At 34.0% G+C, this 21863-nt stretch overlaps 1 protein-coding gene across 1 annotated transcript in view; it reads left to right on the plus strand.

Annotated features, from left to right (window-relative positions):
* Positions 1-3183: 3183 nt before the first annotated feature.
* LOC131688433 (protein dead ringer) overlaps positions 3184-21863 on the plus strand; it is a 364954-nt gene continuing 346274 nt past the window's right edge. The window contains exon 1 of the mRNA XM_058972658.1: positions 3184-4092. The gene's annotated coding sequence lies outside the window, so the exon portion shown is untranslated. The remainder of the gene's footprint in view (positions 4093-21863) is intronic.

Consider the following 21863-nt stretch of genomic DNA (forward strand, 5'->3'; position numbering starts at 1 on the left):
TTTTTTTTGGGTAAATAGTATCATCGCATTGCATTGTTGTTGACAAACTCCGAAGTGTTGAACCAGAACAAATCTGGGCTTAATGAAGCTAACGCAAAAAATATTTGAATTTGCTTATTTTTTATAAATTTATAAGTAAGAAAATGTTTTTGCCTTTTTCCTATAGAAAGGTTATGCAATCACTCTAACATCGTCAACTTAATTCCGGCCCGGAGGGCCGTCTATTATATACCATTCGACTCAGTTCGTCGAATTCGGCAAATGTCTGTGCGTATGTGTGTGCGTGTGACCAAAAATAAGCACATCGGTTATTCAGGCAAACTTAGTCTTAAATGAGGTACAACGTTCCCATAGGCTACTGTTGAATTTCATTGAATTCCGACTACCGGTTTCGGAGTTACGGGTTGAAGAGTGCGGACACAGAGCAAATTTACATTTTTGCCTTTCTCCTATAGAAAGGTTGTGCAATCACTCTGAACATCGTCAACTTAATCCCGGCCAATTTTTTGACTTGTATAGGTTTTCTGTATTTTAACAGGGGCTTAATTAGGGGAATACGGTGAGGGGAACCCCCTCTCCCCCACATCACTCACCACTTTTTCCTAAACCGCCCTTCGCTCATCATGTACCTCCCTACCCGAATAAAATTTTCTTATTTCTTCAGAATAAATTTTCCTAGTGGGTCTGAAAAACCAGTAAAAAATTTGGTTTGAAATGATTTTGAGTTGAGAAACTAATTTAAAATTTCTTAACAAGTTGAAAATTTTTGGTGGGGTCCAAACTCCCGAACCCTCCTCCTGGATCCGCCACTGATTTCAAGTGTTTCAGTGTCGACACATTGCAACTCAAGCTCGAAGCTATCGATTCATTGTACGTATGTGTAAATCGCACTGAATATGTAATAGACATTTCCTCCATTATATTAAACATACCCAGCCATGGAATCGTAGTTTGGATAATTGAGAAAGGCACAATTGTACCATTAGGTGGATTAAAACAGGTTTTTTCCTCAACAAATTTTGTGTCAAAACTGTTCTTATAACTATGTAATTTGTTTCCAGGATCTAGAGCAGAAATATGCCAAACAATGATATATAATAAGACTTAGCAAGCTTTGGTTATTAATAATAATAACGTATTTTGCCGTGTAATAAATTACCATATAATCCATGCGCCCCATTTCCTAAAATTCATAGTACATTCAAAGTTTGCATCTCCACTTCAGATGATTGATCTACAGCTTTATCGAAAACACCACTACAAAACTATTTATAACAGTGCCGCCCTAGTGACTAAAATCCGTATCCATTTGATACAATCAAATTAATCGCTTGGTGCAATACAGCAACTTTGCTGAAAACATCGTAACTTTAAAACGAAAGATACTGGATGACATGGGTTTTAATTTTCCGACCGCGGTTTTCCGTTTATTTATTCGGTCAATTTTCATTGTAGACATTCATTAGATACACAATGTCCATGTATAGCAAGTATTTGAACGGAACTCATCTTTAGGGACGAGGGTCGATTTCATAATTGAACTTTAAATCGGCTATGTGTCCAGTTTCCCAACATATGTCCTTCAACCTATCATACCTAGATGGTGAATTAGTATACTAATTTTTCCTAACAGCTTCCATAAGACGCTATGTGGGGTTAGCCATTTTTGAACGCCAGCTAATACTGGGGTCAATCAAGTAGACAGCTTTTATTACACGGTGCTAGAGTAATTTTGAACTTTTCAAGACACCTATTATAGGTTATAGTACTCATCAACTGCAATACAAAAAATTGTTAAAACATTTATGAATACCCCCAAAATCTGCGCGGTCACTTTTTACCGATTTTTAATTTTTTAACAGCTCTGGAGAGTAGAAAAATAGACCTTTGCTATATGATGCTGTTTTGTAAGAAATTATGTAAGATTTTTGGACAACAATGTGAAAATTACCATTTTTTAGATGTTTTCATTAAAAATATGCAAATGGTTCAACATTTACCAATGGCAAGTATTAGTTCTAATGAAGATCATTTAATTCCGCGTTCAAAGACGTAAAGACGATCATAAAAATCGGTCTTGAATTGGTGAAATAATCCAATTTTTACCAAATTAGGTACGTCCCTTTTCCTTCTTTCCAGAACTGTAAAAAATCGATAATCGGTTGAAAAATAACACCGAAGCTAATTTTTTAGTGCAAAGGTCCCAAAAATGGAGATTTCGGAGGTATATTAAACGGGTCAAACGTGGTTTTGTGTTGCATTTGAGTAGACCTATAACCTATGCTAGGTCACTTGCAAAGTTTTTTAAATTATTGTGCAACGTGTTACTGATAGCAAAAAAAAAAACTGAAATTAATTTGCAAACGACTCTGCACGTTGATTTCTTTAAAAATATATATAAAAATGGAAAAATATAGATTAGCCGCATTTGCGCGCTAGCCATTCACTTCCTCTTATCTCATATCTCTTCAACACACCAATCGGTTTAGGTCGATGGAGAGCGATGGTTCCAAACAATCCTTTTAGATCGCCCAAATCTGTCAAAACAACTTTTTCATCCTCAAGGCTTGATTCAATTTAAATAATAATAAAATGTTTCATAGAATAACTTTTCAACGCTCAACAAATGAAGCTAAATTACCCGATCGTGAAAGTAATGACAGATATGGAATTGTGACCCCGTATTTTAGTAGTCCTGAATGGCTAATGCTACACGGTACGTGTCCAGTAAAGTTCCTAGTTCAAGCTTTTTATATGGTGTCGCCAAGGTACAATTTATCTTAATGTGATGTAATGAAATGCATTCCCACTCCCTGAATAACACAATCTTCACAAATGTACCAGATATCGAAGACCTTCAGTGATAAAATCAAAGTCATAAACATCTCTGGCAACTCTGACCCGCTCCACCGATTCAGTTTGTGTTTGTGCAATCGTCCGTGTGCTTCCTGTTCGTATAGCGTCAAATGCTCGATCATACGCGCAACAGCGCGCATAGCCTTCCTCTCTCCACACCGGTCTACGGAAGCCGACGACCAACGACGACGGCATGCGGTAGATTTGCAGAGAGTTCGTGTTGATGGTTGCTGAGCAGCCGAGCGTCTTCGTTTTGTTGTTACTGTTGCCTGCCGTCGCGGTTGTTGATATTGTTTTTATTTTTTCTTGTGTACAACGCCGCCGTTTTGTGCCCGCATTCGCATTCGGCCCGTCGTCTCACATTGGACGGCGGCGGTGGCGCGCATAACGTCTGTTCGTTTTGTTCGTCTCTCTCTCTTTGTCCACATACCTATCTGTCTGTTAGTATCGGGCGGGCGTGAGGCGGATTTTTTTTTTCGTCGACGTACAATCGAGATCGAGTTTTTCTTCCTCGGCGCGATTTTATGCTGCACTCGATGCGGAAAAAGTGAAATTAATTAAGCTGGCTGAACTTTCTGGCGTTGTGCTCGGCAGGCAGCCGAGAGCTGGTCTAGTTGGTCTATGGTGATGAAGGAAAAAAGTGCGATTTTTTTTTCGAAGCGGATTTCTAATGGTGGAAAATTGTCTGTTTACTGTTTGTTTACGTGGGTGCTGCTTGTTGCCGCCTGAGCTTGAAACTTGTGAAGTGTCAAACGTCGGCGTCGACGCCATCCACTTATGCTGCTGCGCTAAGGAGGTGCTGCTGTGACACACGTATGCTTCCTTCATGTTTGCACGTTGCTTAGGCGCGGACAAGAGTTTGGTCGGTGATCCTATTGGGTAACACCGGTGTCCTGGTGTGAGTGTTTGTTTTGGGTGATTTTTGTTTGTTTGATAATTTGTGGCAAAAAGTGTTTGAGACGCAAGCACTAATGGATTTGAGCTGAGCCGCGGAAGTTTCGAAGAAATGAATTACATTTGATAGACTTTCTAGCTATGGGAAAAGCAGTGAATCCAAAATGTTCGCTAGAAGTTTGAAATCTGTGGAAAATGATTGATTGTATGTGAAATGATTGTTTAGCGAAAACTTGCAGGTGTGTACTACTTCCAGTGAAGTGGGTTCTATTTTCGGGCCGATTTAGTGAAGAACTGTTTCGAATTGCTGAACTGAAATATTTCATCAATTTGGCTGCAAAGGCAAGTATTATATTTTTTGAACAACGAAACGAGTTAATCAAAATTTAGCCTTGTTTAGAAAGGTGTGTTCCGTCGGTAAAATGAATTTTAACGGAGGCGATTTAACGTCGATAATGTGTCAAATTTGTCCCATGGGTGCACCCTTCGCTGAACATGTATCAAATGTACAGCTATTTTTTTTGTAAAGATAGACCGACATTTGACAAACGTCGTTGCATTCTGAGCAAAGGGCACACCTGACAATGCATTACCAACGTTATATTCCCATTTAATTTTTTAATTTTCGAATTTAATGTACCAAATCAGTTTGAATAATATTCTGATGCCAATGCATGTAGGCAATGTAATAAACGATTTTTGAAACTTTTCAGTGGTCGGTTTAATAGTTCCAGAGTAGGACTGGTTTAAAAAAAATTCCGATGTTAATTTACAGACGTTGGTGTTTTTTCTAGTGCGACGTTGGCTATATACATAAAAATGTTAAAGCTTCCGTAACAGCGTACGTAATAAGTTGAGTAACAAGTGTCAAAATTCGCAGACAGTCTACATAGTAATCGTCTAAGTATCTTCTGTGTCTATCAGCCCTATGTATTACTAGTTACTTTTCTTAATCCAGCTGAACGTTCGTTTTCTGGAGAAAAAAAGTAAACCTGGGTCGAGCAAATTCTAGATGATATTTGCGTCTAATATATTTTTGTTATGTTTTTTTTACTCTATTGATCCTATTCATAAACCTTTGCTTCGTGTACATTTGAATTGTCCGGACATTCAGTTCTGTTTAATACTACAAGTGTAGTGACCAATAAAATCGGTATTGGCAAAACATTTATATAATTCATATTATTTGCAATCATCTAATTAATTTTTTGGGGATAACGTAAATTTGAATTGACTAATCCAGCCAACACTGTCTTAACATCGAGGACAAAGACTTTTTGTTCACGTTGCCAACCTGTATAAGATTTTTTTAGTTGAAACGGATAAAAGTCAACAACTACAAGATTGATATCGGTTTTTTCGGGTGACTACTAATAATATAATACAATATAATATAATTAACAACTAATGTGTACGAATAAAATGACTGACGTCCCGGAAGTACAACATATTTTATTGGCAAATAAGACCATAGTGAGATCGAAACTATCTCGGATTATCGAACAAATATCGTACTGCTTGAATAACCATAACTCTAAAATTATAGTACCGACAGAAAGATATCGACAATCCTGGGAATTCCGACCCATTGTTGGTACAAAAATATCGAAACTGAACAAAATCCGGTATTTTTGGTACCATGCAAATTTATGAAGAATTTGTGCGATCCTCAAATATAAGAGCTAAGAAGCTGTTTCAAAATATCGGCCAACAAAGTGGCGTTTAATAATATTATTCTAGATAAATTTTGTGAGTGTATGAGGTGAGGTCATCATCATCATCATTGTAGAATTATCACATTACTGACTCCCGTTGGGCTGAACAGTATGTTTTAATTCCTACACTATTTATTCGAAAATAATTTCAACGATCTTGTATTAAATGTCAAAGTGTGCATATTTACCGTAGAAAAGTTGATTTTGATTTATTCATTGATTCCTGTTATTCGCTTGGTAGTGTCATAATAAGGCTGTATTTGGTGTGCTCTTGAATCTTTATCTATATAAGAACTGACATCGACCTAGTAGTAAATTCATTTAGAGTTGATGAACTGCTTCGAATGCACAGTGGTCGCAATGGTACCAAAACGTGCGTTTAATTAATGGTGCTCTAGGAGTTGATTTTAGCGATTTGGTGTGGTAGAAACACTTTTTCAGAATGGAATCCCCCTTCTTTTGATGTATACTGAATTGTGATTAATCCACCTACAAGTGAGATAGAAAATTTATTTCCACTAACTTTTAAGATAGAGGCACGATGTCAATGACAAAGTTATAGTAAATTCTACTGCGAGAAAACTTGTTGAACTTGCAAACTCTCCAAAATGTAATGGTGTTGAGATAAAGCACGTTGTTTGTGGGAGGCACCCAAAAAATCATTTTTTCATTATAACTTTTTTCTGAGATTTTTGCAATTCTTCAGATGTTCTATGAAGTTGTTAAAATTAAGAAATTGCAGATATTTGTCGAAGACGTCAACATTTTTTATTTCAAAACTTAAGAGTTATTAAATAAAGTGGGTTAAAAATACCGCCATTTTGAATGACAATTACTAAGAGATGTGGAAATATGTGGAAGACATTTCGATTCTATGAGAAAGACAGTGACAAGTACTATAAGAAAAAATACTACTTACAACGGGCATCCACTGGCCTGTTTACAAAAAATACTTTCCGGCAATGTATGTTTTGCATTTTATAACAAAATAATTACGACTTTTTCAGCATATTTTTTTAGCGATTGTTTTTCTGTGTGTCGAATATTATCTGAAACTGTTCAAAAATTAACAGGATTTGGAAAGTGAACACTAGAGACGTCTAAAAAGGTTTACTGTATTTTCATGAGTATGAACCATAGCAAAGAGTATTAGATATCATTTTCACGAAACGACTGTGTAGTCAGAGTTGCTACTTAGGATCCGACTTGCCAGAAAATCTTTAGAAAAATATTTTCACCTATATATTACATCTCTGTCAAATTTTAACCCTCAAAAAGGCAAGGGGTCTCAGAGGCTCGGCTAGTTACAGTTCCCTAGTTTCAATGAATTTGTAATTCGAAATACAAATGATCGAGCGTTTTCGGGCTTTCGATTCTCTCACTGGTAAAACGACTAAAAAGAGGATCTTGGTTTCATTGGGTCTTAGAAGCGATGCTTTATGAAGTCACAATTTTCGCTTGCCTTTTTGAGGGTTAATTTCAAATATTTAATGTTTCAATGCGTGCTTGCAAAAGAATTATTGACAATTCCGGCCACGTAATCGTTTCATGAAAAGGGCATATAGGGTAGACGAGCCCTTATCCATCTCATTAGTCGGGATGTCACAATATTTCGTTGATAACTCGACTTAGAGTGACTGGATTGTGCTTAAATAAGTATCACCATCTTTTCTTCGTTCCTAAGAAGCAGTACAGTTAGACTTTTTGAGCTAATGCGTTGAATAGAGATAGCAAATACTTCTCTAACTAATGAGTCCCAATGGGTGGGATGAATAGAGGAGCTAAAATGAATTAGGGCACAGTAACCCTAATACTGTTTGTAATGGTTTTTATTCTTGTAAAGACAGCCAAAAAATTTTGCGCATTTTTTAGTTGATCACTTTTTTTGTTGTGCTAGTTTAGGAATAATTCGTAAGTTGGAGACTACAGAGCTGAGAGTTTTGGATTCATATGTGTACTTTGACATTTCCAAAGATTTTTTAGAATATTCGTAGAATAGAATAACACATAGAAACAATTGCTATAAAAAGTTATGCTTAAAATGTCGTAATTATTTTGTTACAAAATGAAAAGCATGCATTGCCGGAAAGTATTTTTTATATACAGACCGGTGGATGCCCGTTGTGAGTAGTATTTTTGCTTATAGTACTTGTCACTGTCTTTCTCATAGAATCGAAATGTCTTCCACATATTTCCACATCTCTTAGTAATTGTCATTCAAAATGGTGGTATTTTTAACCCACTTTATTTAATAACTCTTAAGTTTTGAAATAAAAAATGTTGACGTCTTCGACAAATATCTGCAATTTCTTAATTTCAACAACTTCATAGAACATCTGAAGAATTGCAAAAATCTCAGAAAAAAGTTATAATGAAAAAATGATTTTTTGGGTGCCTCCCACAAACAACGTGCTTTATCTCAACACCATTACATTTAGGAGAGTCTGCAAGTTCAACAAGTTTTCTCGCAGTAGAATTTACTATAACTTTGTCATTGACATCGTGCCTCTATCTTAAAAGTTAGTGGAAATAAATTTTCTATCTCACTTGTAGGTGGATTAATCACAATTCAGTATACATCAAAAGAAGGGGGATTCCATTCTGAAAAAGTGTTTCTAACACACCAAATCGCTAAAATCAACTCCTAGAGCACCATTAATTAAACGCACGTTTTGGTACCATTGCGACCACTGTGGAATGGAGCAATTTTTATTCTTTTATTAAGTAAAAGAGACCGGAGTCAGCCAAAGTCCACAATTTCCGGGAAAGTAAGGAGTCTTGCTTTTTCTGCCATTTTCGCTTTGATCTACTTTTGATAACAGGGTATCTCGTATCTACCAGTGGTCGAAGCCGAAGCAAGTGGCGCCGCTTGATAGTGATTGATTTCGAAGTGCCCCAGATCTCGAATTAAAATAAAGTGTCAAAAAATCTTCTGCTAAAATGAGACATGTCATTCCCAAGCAATTGAAAACAATAAACATACTTTTTGAGCAGAATAAATCAATCATTTGAGAGAAAAAATCGTCAGTTAAGCATTCAATTTCACTTTGGCGCGTTTCTCGATTTAAAAAAAAAATTAAGTACCGGTACTGAGGGCTCCAGTGCCGCATTACCGGTTCTCGTCTAAAAGAGCTTTACTAAAAACCCTACATAGCTTGTAGTTGTCTTTATCCCATTTGGCATAATGTCATTTGACATAATAGTTATTTGGCATATAAATGATTTGGTATAATGGCCATTTGACATACTAACCATTTGGCATAACGCCATGTAGAACAATGCCATGTAGCATAATGCCATTTGGCATAAAGACCATTTGGCAAAGAAACATTTGGTATAATGATCATTTGACATAATTTTTATTTAGCGCAGTGGACATTGGACGAACGACAATTTAGAAGCTAGCGATTTTCACTTACTTATGTAAATTTAAAATAGAGATATCCTTTCTTTTTAAGAGTAGCTCATGTTTGAAAGAAGGGAAAATTCCCAACGATTTGTTTTGCACTACTTGACACGTAAGTTTGTGCTGATCCTAATTACACGTTGCTTCAGCGATGTTGTACTTTTCAAGTGACTTAGTATAGGTTGTAGATCTCATCAAATGCATCACAAAATAATATGTAAAAATTTATTTATACCCTGTTGTATCTGTAAAAAATATTAAGTACCGGTACTGAGGGCTCCGGTGCCGCATTACCGGTTCTCGTCAAAAAGGGCTTTACTAAAAACCCTACATAGCTTGTAGTTGGCTTTAGCCTATTGGGAATAATGCCATTTGACATAATAGTTATTTGGCATAGAGATTATTTGATATAATGGCCATTTGACATACGAAACCATTTGATATAACGCCATGTAGCATAATGCCATTTGGCATAAAGACCATTTGGCAAAAAAACATTTGATATAATGATCATTTGACATAATTTTTATTTAGCGCAGTAGACATTGGACGAACGAAAATTTAGAATCTAGCGATTTTAACTTACTTATGTAAATTTAAAGTAGAGATTTTGATATCCTTTCATTTTAAGAGTAGCTCATGTTTGAAAGAAGGGAAAATTCCCAATGATTTGTTTTGCACTACTTGACACGTAAGTTTGTGCTGATCATAATTACACGTTGCTACAGTGATTTTGTACTTTTCAAGTGACTTAGTATAGGTTGTAGATCTCATCAAATGCATCACAAAATAATATGTAAAAATTTATTTATGCCCTGTTGTATCTTGACTTATAGCAAAAAAACTATTTTTCAAGACTTTCGTTATTAAAATATTTTCTGTGCGGTCACTTTTCAACCGATTTTCTATTTTTTGAGTGTTCTGGAAAGGAGCATAACGGTATGCTATGTTATGCTCTTTTTTAAAAATACTATGCGGTTTTGAGACAACTATTATGAAAACAACCATTATTTTGCAATTTTTTTTAATGAAAAATGTGAAAATTGCCTAATATTCTTTTGAAGAAGCATATTTATTTTAATGAAAAATTATAAAGAACATTCAATACCGCATCTAACGACATATTTAGTATAAAAAACTTGAAAATGGAAGAGGTAATATTTTGTTTCCATATTAGAAACTTCCTCGCATGAACTCTTTAGGGGTGAGTAAGGCATTGTCGCGCCCCACAGAGGAGTAATTGGGATCGAATCCTGGCCAAAATTATTTGCTACTGCAATTGTTATTATTATGCCTTAATATGAATTAACAATAGACAATTACTAGTTTTTGGAACAATTTGGCATCTACCCACCTACCAGTGCAGAGTCCAATTTTCTATATCCTTTCGAATACTAGTAATTTCTAGGCGATCTTTGTGAATACATTTGTTTTTCCAGTTACATAAACATTTGATCAGTGGGAAAGGGAGAAGAAAAGGGACGCCTATGCGTATTTTCATAGAGATACATTTTGGCAAACATAATATTTGGCCCTACAGCATTTCGTTGTACCTCAAATTAGTCAAAATTTCAATATTTTCAAATCGCTTGGGATTGGTGGATCGGACAAGATCGGAAGAGTTCGAATATTTTTTGTATACCTGAAATCTTGTTTTGTAATACTGCTTCAGCAACTTTGCCGGATCTAGCCATATAATGTAACTTTTTTATCATTCAAATTTGGAATAAAATGTTTACAAAAGGTATTTTTTAAAGTTGTTGCAATACACAGTAAGTCTTCATTTTTTAGTTAGTTTTAAGCTGAAGTTGAACAAACGGTTGTGTTGAACTACGTTTGTAATAATATTGTTTTATTTAATACAGTCATCATCACTAGAAAGCGATTTTGCTGAATATATAACGAAAACTATTAAAATATCCCTTAAAATATCACCATCGGGCATACAGGCAAAAATTCTTTAACAATTTTTGATATACTCCTAATTTTGCCATGTTATACAGTAGGTTCTTAGGTATGTAAAAAAAATATAACAAAAAAAAAATCAAAAAAAAAATTTGGTTTTTGGCCAATAATTTGTTTAGTTACTTCTCTGTGCGCACTATGGAATTCTCTAATTATATCTTCTGTTTTTTTTTCAATTTTAACTTCAAAGTTTAGTTTAAATATTTTCAAATCTATATGTAATGACCGTCCCCTTAAAATTTCATGTGAGCGAAGGTCTAATTTGAAAAAAAATTGCCATTTTTAAACTGATTTTGAATAGATCGTTGGATGCGGAAGTTAATGCTTTTTCCAAATATTACAAAGAAACACGCTTCTGAATAAAAATGTTGAGTAATTTTCAGAACTATCATGAAACAATCGCGAAATAATGGTTACTTTCATTTTGGCGTCCCCAAACCTTATAGTATTTTTAACAAAAGAACATGACATAGCATACCGTTGGAAAGGTAATTTCTTTTTCTTTCCATAACACGTAAAAATTGAAATTCAGTTGAAAAATGACCGCTTAGATTTTTTTTGTGCCGAAAGTCCTGAAAAATATTTTTTTTTTGTTATAAATCAAAATTTTGAGGGTAAATTCAATTGATCAAACGTGGTTTTGTGTTGTATTTGACCAGATCTACAACAGATCGCTTGAAAAGTGCATTAATTTTTGTTTTATTTTGTCGCACCGTGTTATTGAAAGGTAATTAACCTACTTTACCGAAAATTCTTCCTTCTTTTAACTATCAGCTGTTCCTGAGCGTTATAAGTTGCAAATTCTTAATTTCATATTTCCATTTTTTTTTTAATTTTAACCATTTAGCGGCATACCAAACTGGTCAATAAAACCAGATCAGGTCAATTGGAAAGCAGTAATAAATGCGAACTAGTTAAAAAGATTCGTAGCTATACACCCTAAAATCCCAAAAATCCAAAAGGGACCCAAGTACATGAACCAGTCTGATAACGTACCATCCATATACCACGTGGACTATTTTGGGAAGACTAGGGGTCCACACTTGTCCATGGGGATTGAGGAGAGAGGTGGTATGGCAAATATCCACGTGGACATTTTTAATAATATATAAACATTATTATCATTTATATACAAGTAAGACCATCAAGAGAAGAAGTATTGCCCTGCGTATTGCAATACATTTTTTAAAAACCTTCGAGTCGTCTAAATTTTTCTTCCATGTTATTGAATAACACTGGGAGAGATGCTTATCTGGTAAGTTACTCATGGATTTGCGCATCGATTTCGTTTCATCGGTATCTGGCGGGCCGACTTGGTTACTTAAATTGACTTCAATTCCATAAACGGAGCACTATTTGTGTTCACAAGAAAATTACTGGTCACGGTTTCTAAAAACTGATCAGTTCAGTTCTAGTAAATTGATTCCATACATATACAAAGGATTGTTTGAACAGATCGAAAATGTTTAGGAGAGTTGTCATTTTCAGTTTTGTTTTGTTTCTTATAAAAGGTTTATTAAATAACCAGGTTACTTAAATAACCAACCGGATTTTGGAAAAATAAACAAAAACAAGAAATTTAAACTGTATCTTTCATTAAAATTCCTACCTGAACCACTGCACAGTGGTCCAGAATGCGCAGGAATTTTAACTTTTTGCTAAAATTAAATGACTTAGCCTTACAACATGTTTGGCAAGTTGTTGTACTTTGCAAGGCCCTTCTTTTTGTTTAAACCGATGCTAGGGTGGTTCTAAATTTAGCAATATTTAAAATAGAACTTTTTAACGGTTTGAGATAGAGCTTTACTGTCTTCGATGAAGTTGTAGAACAACACATTTTAGACAAATTTGCTGAAGACATGCAAGCTCTAGCTTTTCTATTTTCCATTGCACGAGAAATTCAAATGTAAGCTTTGGGATGTTCCTTAAAAAAAGGTTTTATTTCTATAACTTATGAAGTTTTTATTTTACGCTAAAGTACCCTTTGGACAACTTGAAAATTATTTTAGGGCACATAATTTGCTTTAAAATACCAACTACTTAACTTTTTTTTCTTTTTAAAGTTATAAGAACTTTTATATAAAAATATAACTTTTTCAAGTAGAATTATCTTCGATTCGGGCACTGAACATTAAACACTGTTGCTTTCATATGAAATAGCATGCTTTGTAGTATCACCAAAAATGGCAAATACGATATTTTTTATATCTTGCAATATTTACTCAAAAAATAGTTTATTTTTAGTAAAAAGTATATATAACTTTCTAACAAGCGAAGCTAGAGGTTCAATATATTAAGACAAATTGTTCTCCTTCAAAATATCTGAAAGTATTTCTAAAGTGATCTTAATGAAAAATCAAAACTGCAAAAGTTATACAAAGAAAACCATTTTTTAAGAAATGCCCTAAATTTTTTTGGTAAATTTCTTGTAAAATGAAAAGTACGCGACATAGGGTTTCTGTGTCTTCGACAAAGTTTTTTAAAATTTCATTTTCTTCAATTTTCTGGAAGACAGCGAAACTCTATCTCGAACCATTAAAAATTTAGAACCACCCTACCCACTATTTAAAATAATAGAATAGTATTGTAAAGTGCAATATTTTATCATGAAAACGAAACTACATTTTTTATATTGTTCACCATGAAAATAATTGAAACATATTACAAAGAGTCATTTCATGAAAAACCAAATTTTTAATATAACTTTTTCAGTTTTTATTTTTTCCAACCTATCTATAAGATGTTTTTTAGAGTTTTTGAAGATGAACATTTTCTTCTAATACATCAAAACTCTAGCTTTTATTGTTCAGAAGATATAATCACTAAATATTTCAAAAATAGATTTTTTTAAATCAATTTTATGAAATTTAAAAAAATATCGTATTCGCCATTTTTTGCCCAATTATAGCTCTAATCATGACCTTATTTATAGTTCAATAAGAATTATCTTTTATTTGCCCCAAATGAGTGATATTGTTATTCCAAACAACCCCATTTTCGGCGAAAAAGTGTTTATAACTTTTCAACCGAAAAAGGTTGGTTATATGGTGCCATGGAACAAATTATTCGCCTTGAAACAGTCTTAAAGTTGTCTGAAGACTACTTCAGTTTTAAATGAATACAGCAAAAGTTATTGGAATAAAACTGTATTTCGAAGAAACACCCTAAGCTTCGACTTTAAATTTGTTGTAAAATAAAAAGTATGACCGATAGAGCTTACATGTCTTCAGCAAACTTTTCCAAAATTTGTCGTTCTACAACTTCGCTGAAGGTCGTTTGGCTCTAGCTAGATAATAATGTTTAGTTTTAGTAAAATCTCGAAATTCCTGCAAAATTTGCATTCTGGACCACTGTGCACTGGCACAAGACCCTTCAAAATGAAGCCATTTTCACTGTTTCATTGAATTAACAAAGATTTATTTCGATAAAATATACATGAATAATTTTATTTGTTTTTTTTTTATTCAATTCGTTTATTTGATAAGGCACGTTTGCGTTAGCTTGAAGGTGCCATTTTTTCTTTGTTTTACATTTTGAATTGCTTAAAACTAGGAGGTTACACATTTATTTTGTATTTGTTGATTATTACAATAATTAGCACAACGGTCAAAATGTGGCAAAAATGGTTATTTTATGCTATTCTTGAGTTTTTCTAATTATTTTGCATAAAACATGAATTTCACATCAATGGCCATTGATATGCATCACAAATGTAAAACTTCCTCAATGATGGATCTTTAATACATCCAAAAATAGTAGCTTTCGTCAATTTTTTTTAACTTTATATTATCACTGTTCGATTTACAGACATTATTTAGTGAAAGACCATGAGATTACTCGAATAAAAAGAGAGGGGCAAGAGAGAAGACCTATGCATTGGTTATTCAATTTGGTCGCCATATTGAAGCCAACCTTTTCTTATCGGAAAATGCCTTATTTTCTTTATATTTTGGTTTAAATTGAGTAATTTAATGGTTTTTTACTAAATAATGTTCATAAGTTATCAATAGTGGACTATTTATGGGTGTATTAAGGAACCGTCATTGAGGAAGTCTAACCTCCAATATTAATATGTATGATGCACACCGGTGGGTATTGATATGAAATTTATGTTTTTATGCAAAATGCATACATCCTAGAATTTTTTTTCGTGATGAAAACTCATTTGTTACCTAAAATTGTCGCTTTTGGAATTTTTTGATCATGGTGCTGATAATTACAAACTAAGTTAGTATAAAAAAAGTTTGAATAAAAAAACTCAATGCAATAAATGACCTGCATCAAGCCAAAGCGAACTGAGCGCCATATTTTATTCCGGTATTTTTAATGGAAAAATTATTTTTTCGATAATTTACCATTATCATAGAAAGTTTAAGGGTACTTATTTGCTTTCGATTGCTATTTCAGTTCTCAGAAATAAATTGATGTAAGTGTTTATAGTGCTACATTGGATGCGATAGCGATTTTTAGGAAGGTACCTCCAAATGGCGCTTGGTCCTCTTTGGCTTAACACAGTCCAAATAACAAATACAACTTTTTAAAATGTATTTTTTCGATACAAAACTTTGCTAATTCAATGGTACAGTGAAAATGGTAATATTTTGAGATGACTTGTGCCAGTGGTTTTAGTTGGAATTTTAATGAAAGAAACAGCTTAAATTTTTTGTTTAGGCTTATATTTTGAAAATCTTGTTAGGGCATCCTTACGAAAAATTTTTTTGATCCTGGTTAAAACATCATTGTTTCTATAAATAATTCTATTAGAAATACTTAGAAACACTTTTGTATATGTTACATACATTTTTATAGTACACTCTGTAGATATTGATACATTTAATTCAAATGGGTGCTGAGTTTTTCATGGAATGACTAGTCAATCATAATAATATGTTTTTATTAAATATTGAACTCGAGATTGTCGATAATCGTGTACCTACTGTTAGAAAGGGCAACTTTCCAACACGCAAGTTATGCAAACAACGCACCTACACATACAAACACACAGCCAATCGCGTCCGAATCGAGTGGCAACATGGGCTCTTCGCAGTAGTGCGATGCCTTCCCCGTGTAATTGCAACTATAACCGATTGGTGCCTGGCCATTACACTGCATTATTAAACGACGACGCGCGGCCATCGCGTTTCTTCTGGTCAAACAATTACCTTTAAAGCGTTTGTTTCTGTGCCTCACTACTTGGTCGGTAGCTTTAATCAAGCATTTGTGTACACCGCGTTGCGTTGTAGGCGTTCTGCTAGCATTGCATACCAGGGTGGTCGCTGGCTTTGGGATGGGTGCGATATAGTCTGCCTATATTGTTCGATGTTTGGAATTTATTTAAATGTTATTGCTATTTTCAAGATTATTATACACACATATGATGAATTATTAATCGTAGTTTTTCAAATAAAGTTTTTATTTCTAAAACGAGTATTTCAGAAATGCCACGAAGCGGCTTTCGTGGGCTTATTACGAATCGGTTTTATTAGTCAAATGAATTGTTTGTTGAAATATTTGAAAATATTACAATATTTTAATTACCGCAAGGTTCTACTTTATCGTTTTGGTTGGCTATTCTCGTTTAATTTAGGATTAAAAGAAACGAAAGCAATAAAATTGAAAGACGGTAGGTATTCTAGAGCGAATCAGTTATAAACTTAAAACGGAAAACTAGAGCTAGGCAGGCTCACATGGACATGGTCGAAAGAAAACGTTAAGAACTTTTTGCCTTCTTTGTTTTATTAAAAAATATTATTTTTTCGTATTTCCACCTTGTATAATGATAAATTTGGAGCAACTTTGCTGACACTATTTATCTATATAAAGGGTGTTTTTCTAACGTTTTTTCCACGTTGAAATTTCTGACAACTGAGTTGACGTATGATCCTAATTCTTCTTTTAATTACTTCATTTTTTTTGCAATTTCATCGTTTCCAAATTTTGGAAATTGAATAAAAAATTACCGTTTGGTGAAGCAAACGTTTCGCAGGTTGCTGCCAAAACATCATTTTTTCAGACATGGCCTCTGGATAAAGACTCGCCAACTCTATCGTTTGTTTACCATTTATCTGCCAGTGTCATTTCATTCCAATCGAGCACCAGAGAGATGTAGAATACATAAGGAGCCCGTACTTCAAATGTTTTGATACTAATGGGAATTGTCGGATAAAAAGTGATTTGGGCTAGGAATATTTCAAATTATTTTTTATAAAAATGATGGTGGTCCTGAAGAGAACCGTTTTGTTGGCGTTGTTGTCGTCGGCGCTGCACAGTGATCACCTTCCATACAAAAGTCGGACAAAACCTCAAAAGTGGCCTGAATTTGATGAAAACTTTACATTAAGGTAATTTTGTGACGCTGAATTCATATTTGATGGTCGTTTTTTGTTTTTTTATTGCTTCAAAATTTTGGCACGTAGGGTGGTTCGAAAATTCAATATTTACGAATATAAAGTGCACTACATCCGAAAATTCATTTTCAAAAAATTAGGCGCGGTGAATTTTTTAACAGAATACACATTTTTTCAATTGTTAATAATGATAAGACACATCTATAAATTATATTACGAACCCTGGGTAATCAAAGGCTACCATGCGTCTCCTTCAGACATATCATGAAAAATCACCTTTTTCATACCTCGGGGCAGAAAGGGGCAAAACAAGATATTTATTTTCGGAAAGTACACTAATTTTCAAGTATCATGAACAACAAGCGATCTTTCCGAACTGTTTCAAAAAAAAGTACAGCCACTTTGAATATTATAACTTTAATTTATTGCGCGATTTATTATTTGTTCCTCATGTCTGAGCGAGAAGAAAGGCTTGTATCGACTAAATCGTATGGCAACTATAAGTCCAGCGAATAACCTTTAAAATGAAACCAGTTCAATCCTAATAGGAGTCTTAAATAAAAAGATATATTCATTTGAATAACTTAGGTTTGAAAACAGTGTTTCTCAGAACTGATCATCTATTTCATCTTTGAAGTTCTGTAAAAAATCGAACTATTGGCCTCAGGACTTTATATTTTGAGAAGACTTTATTCAACCTGTCAAGAAACAGGGAAAAATGTTAAATCATGAAAAATCTAAAATAAAATTTTGAGGTTTTGTCCGGCTAGGCGACACTGTGCGCTGGCTTCGATTCTCGTTACTATTCCCGGGTTTAGCTGTTGTCCTGCATGCGATTCTGACAGGATTGGTTATTTGGTTTATTTCACGTTACAAAATAAACCACTGGATCAATTAAAGAAAGTGATATAAAAAATACGAACTATATCTTCGGGTTTCTGCATTGACTTTTGACAAATTATATTTGGCGAAGAAATAATATCTTCAAATTTTATTCTTTTCAGTGGACTTGCTGAAACCGACTGAAATCATAATTCTTTCTGTTCAAGCTTCGCGGTTCGGTGCATGAAATTAGCGGGAACCAATAACAAACGAGCTTCGGTCAGATGATTTAAATCGGTTTTTTTCATGTGTATGCTATCTTCCATCCATCGGAAATGAAAATGATAGCCTCTGCTAGTAGCACGTAACGACACAAACTGATTCATCCACCAGCCTTGTACAGCTCACAAATATTTCCTTCTTGGTATTGTACAGTCTTTCGCTCGCTTCAAGCACCCAAATACGAATGAAAATAGAAATTAATTTGTAGCGAACCTATATTTAAAACTTTTCCTCAATTACGTGTTTGGTTGGTGCACTATATTGACGGCTCTGACCGAGAGAAGCTAAAAATTTTCACCATTTTCGAGTAGTTTCCGAAAGATTTTTCAAAACATTTTTTTCGTTATAAATGCATGTTATACATACTCCAAATTTTAATACTACATTGCTGAACATACACTGAGAGAATATATTCGTAAATCTGCTACGAATAGTTTTCGTAAAGAAAACTTTCGTAAAATATATAAATTTTTCGTACATATGATGAACAGTTCGTAGTTTCGTGACGAGTTTTTGCGTAAAAACCATGAAACGAATTCGTAGGGTCATTACGAATCTGTTTCATCAATCAAACGAATTATTTGATAAAATACACGAAAGTCTTTATAATATTTACGAGCATCTTTATTAATATGAACAATTTTTTCTGAAGAATCACCAAAATAATTATGCACAAAAAATTATCTTTAAATTTGTTAAAAATAGATTAGATGCTTTCATTTCGTGCAATAAAAACATGGCGAATTGGTGAACGAAATTTTTTGTGATTTTTAAATATTTAGTGTACATTGCACGAAACGAAATGTATCGTTATTTTACCAAATGTTTGTATATAGGGGAGACTGAGGAGACTTGATCCCCTTTTTTATTTTTCAATCCTACTCCGTGGAATGATTAAAAAATTATGTATTTTTTGTAGTTTTATATTGTTTCTAGGGTTGACTGATAATCATAAAAAAAATTCATGGAAATATTATACTGGACATGAGCTATGAGCATTTTTGGAACACATCAAAAAAATGGAAAATTCTTTGATTAGTGGAGACTCGATCCCTAATTTGGGGACACTTGATTATTTTTTGAAAACGTGTTTAAAAGAGCATTTAGGGTAATAAGCCTATTTTTGCCCTGTTTCTATTATCATCCTACCCATCGGAAGCCTTTGGTTAGAGCAGCGTTTGCCATCTTTGCTCAACGCATTGGCTCAAATGGTGTTGCGATAATTGGGGTACTCGATTAGAGTTTTTGCTGCGCTCAAACAGAAGATTTGCACCATTCTCAAGACAATTTTGTTATTATATTGGCTCTTGATAAGAGGCGAATGACATTAAGGCTAAAACCTCCATAATCGGAATTAAAAATTGCTCCTAATAACAAAGCAAAGAAGCTGAAATAATAAAATTAATAATGAAATAATGTGGTACCCTTCCTAATAGGGCAAAAACAGTTACCTAGCCCCATTCAATGTTATAAATGTATTGTGGTATTGATTAAATTGTTGTGATTAGATATTACTATTTTTGTTACCACATATTACGCATCTCTCACCTGATTTTTATTACGAATTCCCCAAATCTCTGTGCAATTATTTGAAAGCTGTCGTTATTATAGTTGAGGAACGTCAAATGTGGGATGCATGGTTGCTACGTATACTGTAGTAAACAATTACAGTTAAGTTTTTGTATGATAAAGCGTTCATTTTTGACAGTTTTTTTGTTATTTTATGGCAACAATGACTTCAATTATTCTGGTGTGAATTTGGTTATTTTCAGTGGTGTGTATGAAGCATGGCGAAGGGGATCAAATCTCCACGAATTTGAAGGGATCAAGTGAACCCATAGCATCTATTTCAGCAAACTTTAGTACAAATATAGTTGAACAAAAAAATCAGCTCAATCATAACGTATTCATATAATTGACATCCTCCTGTAATTCTGTATGCAAAAGTATAGTATGTAGTGGGTGACTTTATCAATTGTATAAAAGTTTGAAAATTTGGAAAATAAATCTTCTTCAGTTCTTCTGAGATTTTTTTCTTTAAATCGTTAAAAATTCGGTAACACATGTCCAATTTATTTTTTTGTGTTAAAGAAACTTATGTTTAGATAAAACTACGCAACTTTCTAGTATATTCGATTAATGTATTCTGATCCGCCTTTGAGTTACAATGATGGGATCAAGTCTCCCCGGGGATCAAGTCTCCTCAGTCTCCCCTACACGAATATTTCATTAGTCGCACGATGCACCGAACAAAATTTTCGCATATTTTTTCATCCGATCATTAAGGATCGATGTTTGACAATATCGATTTTTTTATATTAAAGAGATCAATCTGGGAAAATCGATTTCATTTCAAGTGTCCAGCACTATTGAGTACTCGTGACATTTACTGAAATTTTAAACTATAGTTGTGGAGGTATTTAAGCGGTTCTTTATTGATTTTTTTTATAGACTACTTTATTTAAGTTACATACAATTCTAGCATTTTCGAACGAACCGAAACCCCCAGCAATTTTGAATGTACGGTGAAAATTTGAGAACGATCAAAAATCATTTGTTCGAGTTACATTTCCGGCCAGATTAAAAAAGTGGTTTTGGGAAAAACGTAATCAAAGTTTTCCGTACACTCACGGTATACATAAAAGTCGTTGCGAATTGAAAATTTGAAAATTTGAACATTTATATATTATTGTTGCCTTCTGATATTTTGATATATCATTTTCAGTACCCTAAAACACATTTTTGACCAATAAAATTTCAATTTTACAAAATAGTTATTGGGCTTATTGGGCCTTTTTTATGTTGCATGCTTTTTGCTACCCTCAACAGCCCAAACCAAAGTTCTGCAATTATCGTAACATATTGTGTAGATTTAGTCTCGTTAGTAGTTAAAATAATAAAATAATATAACAAGTAACAACGTGAGATATAGTTTTGAATTTGATTTGTTATGTGTTTCTGGTCGGGTAGTGTTTGCAATACTTTTATGGATTTCGAAATATTAACGTTCTTTTTTCATGTGCTGTGTGTTTTTGCCCCGTATCAGATTCGCGATACGGGCGTACGTTCAATAACCCACTTGAATATGCAAATGGGCATGCGGTTATAAACCCGTATTCATACACTTGAAGTTTCATATAAGTTAGTACACACGACATTCAAGCGCCCAGGCGTTGAAATACAACTACATACAATCGCTTGAATCTTTCGCGATCATCCACACACACACGCCTACGCCCGCGATCTTGCTGACATGAAAACGTTTAGGTGAATCAGTGAAACGTTTTAACACTTCTACATTTATAAACTCAGTCTCAGATGCGAACATATAAACGCTCGTTTCCATGCGAGCATGAAATCTCCATGTCCCCACATCTAAACCGTACACTCAATATCACATTCCGAATCACAGTCCGCTGCAATTGGCCTTAAGGAGTGTTTCAATGGGTGACATTCCCCGTCTCGTCTGCAATTGTAGTGAGTGCTTCTGACACTGGGAGCCCTTCCGAGAACGAAGCTCAACAACTCCTATTGGTCCAGTATCTTAAAAAAAAAGAAAGTAAATTCTACAAATTT

This window comes from Topomyia yanbarensis, chromosome 3 (assembly GCF_030247195.1).
Source record: "Topomyia yanbarensis strain Yona2022 chromosome 3, ASM3024719v1, whole genome shotgun sequence".
Lineage (NCBI taxonomy): Eukaryota > Metazoa > Arthropoda > Insecta > Diptera > Culicidae > Topomyia > Topomyia yanbarensis.